We start from the raw sequence: 2,097 nt of genomic DNA on the forward strand, positions 1-2,097 counted from the left end.
GAGATGGCCCAAGGGCTGCAAGAGGACAATCTGGGTCCAAAGTCCATGATCTTTTCTCTTTTTCATGGAAAGTCTGCAGTGACAGGCAGCTGTCTCAAACATCTGTGTATTTGCTGTGATTTGTGTCCTCAAGTCCTCACTTAAATTGCCTAGCATAAAATAAGGGAACAGCTACAGACAGCAATAAAAATATCTTCATAGAAGCAACTGTAATATTAACACATGACACAGAAAAAGTATAGCTAGCATCTGCAACATTGTATTTGCTATTTTTTCACATATATCATATTTATTAACATTGTCATTATCATAACACCATGAAGCAGTGATATCCCCACTTTGCAAATAAGAAATGAAGAGGTTGTCGTTGTGCTCTACTGCATGCGTGTGTTGGGATCTTTGGTAGTTTCTGAAGGTTTCACTATTTTACAGCATAGAATCATCAAGGCTGATCAAGAATGGTTAATTTGTATTCAATATCTGCTGATAAATAAGAGTAAGGTTTAAAGATTTCTACCAAAACTACAAAAATTTTTGATTCTCAGAGAAAAAATCATCAGTAAAGAAACCCACTGTGCTAAAAAGCTCACCCCTTAACAATGTGCATATCCTTATATTTCTTTTCTCATATACGCAGATTCAACTCTGATTTTTGTTAATTAAACTGTTACATGGATAGCTCCACCTATTCCATTCGATGTAAAATAACTCGCTATAACCACATAAGAGAAGGGAGACTTATACAGAAGCAATATAAGATTGTATTTCCTAAACTGTTATTAAGAGAAACTCATTTGAGGACTCCAAAAATGCTATTGTCATAATCAGATCCACTGGCTCCCTGCTCAGAATTCAGTTCCACTTTGCGTAGTCTTGGAATCCTGACTTCTGGGGAGAAACAGGTCAGCTAGCTACCTGTTTTGTAGCTTCCCAAATGCAGGTTTTGTGGGAGCTGTGGTCACCACCCAAAGTAACCCTTGGATGGCCTGTGAATGGTGCTGATAAAGTTTGATAGTTCTACCACTAATCAGTTCCCGAACATTGCCACTTCAGTAGGAGGGAGTGTCCCTGGCAATGGAGTAGTCTCCTGTGGGGCTGGGGCCATGCCCTGCCCAATGTCAGGCTTTTCAGCTGAGTGGACAATCTGGCTTAACAGTGGGATGCTGGAGGCAGGAACGCTGGGACCCCGGAGCACTCCTGGTCCTGTTGGTAACTTCATTTCCCAAACGTTCATAATTAAACAGCTTTTATTGAAGTAATCAGCATGAGCTCCTTAGCTTTGTTTTTGCAACCGGTATCGTGTTTATGGAGCCAAATATTGGAGACTTTGATACTGAATACCTCCTCGGATGTGTTAACGTTGGCATGGTCTCTAGATTCTGAAGATGCTGGGCTGCCTCAGCACAGCCTCCCGTCCAGCCCTTAGCATATCAGCCCCCCACTCCCACCCCCAAACCACAAAGCAGCAGTTCTCCTGTAAGACTCACTTACAATATTTCTCCTGAAAGTCCCAGGGAATGATGTGCAATTGAAACAGGGTGAAATATGAGCTCAAAGTGTCTGTCGGACCAGAAGTTTTCAAAGAAAACATTTCTTAAATCTTGTGTTCACTGCTGTTTCAGCAGGCCAATTAGATTGGATGGGACTTGGGGGAAGCTGTCGCCAGTCACTGCAGCAGGAATAGCAAACAAGACTTAAAGCAAATAAACGAGCCCAAAACTGGTATCCCAGAGGCCCCCAGCCAATGACCTCCTTCATTCCCCAGGCAGGATGGCCAGCCCACCCTCTGGGACTAAGGGCCAAACTACAGGTTAATCAGATGAGACATTAGTTAGCAACCTCGATTACTAGAAAGTAATTAATCAGGGAAAGTCTCCAAACAGAAGGAGAACAAATAAACAGGCAGGCATATGTAAGCCCATTTTGGCTCTAGATAACACTGTTATCCAGGTGTCCTGCTGGGGCAGAGACCATCTATCTTTCTCAGTTCCTCTTAGGAAATATGGCAACAATTTCTCACATTTTTTCCAAAAAAAAAATGCAAACCCAAGAAGGCTCTGAATGAGAAAGAGATAGGAGACTATGGAAAAATTATTT

The sequence above is a fragment of the Nomascus leucogenys genome, chromosome 19 (genome assembly GCF_006542625.1).
Source record: "Nomascus leucogenys isolate Asia chromosome 19, Asia_NLE_v1, whole genome shotgun sequence".
In the NCBI taxonomy this organism is placed as follows: Eukaryota; Metazoa; Chordata; class Mammalia; order Primates; family Hylobatidae; genus Nomascus; species Nomascus leucogenys.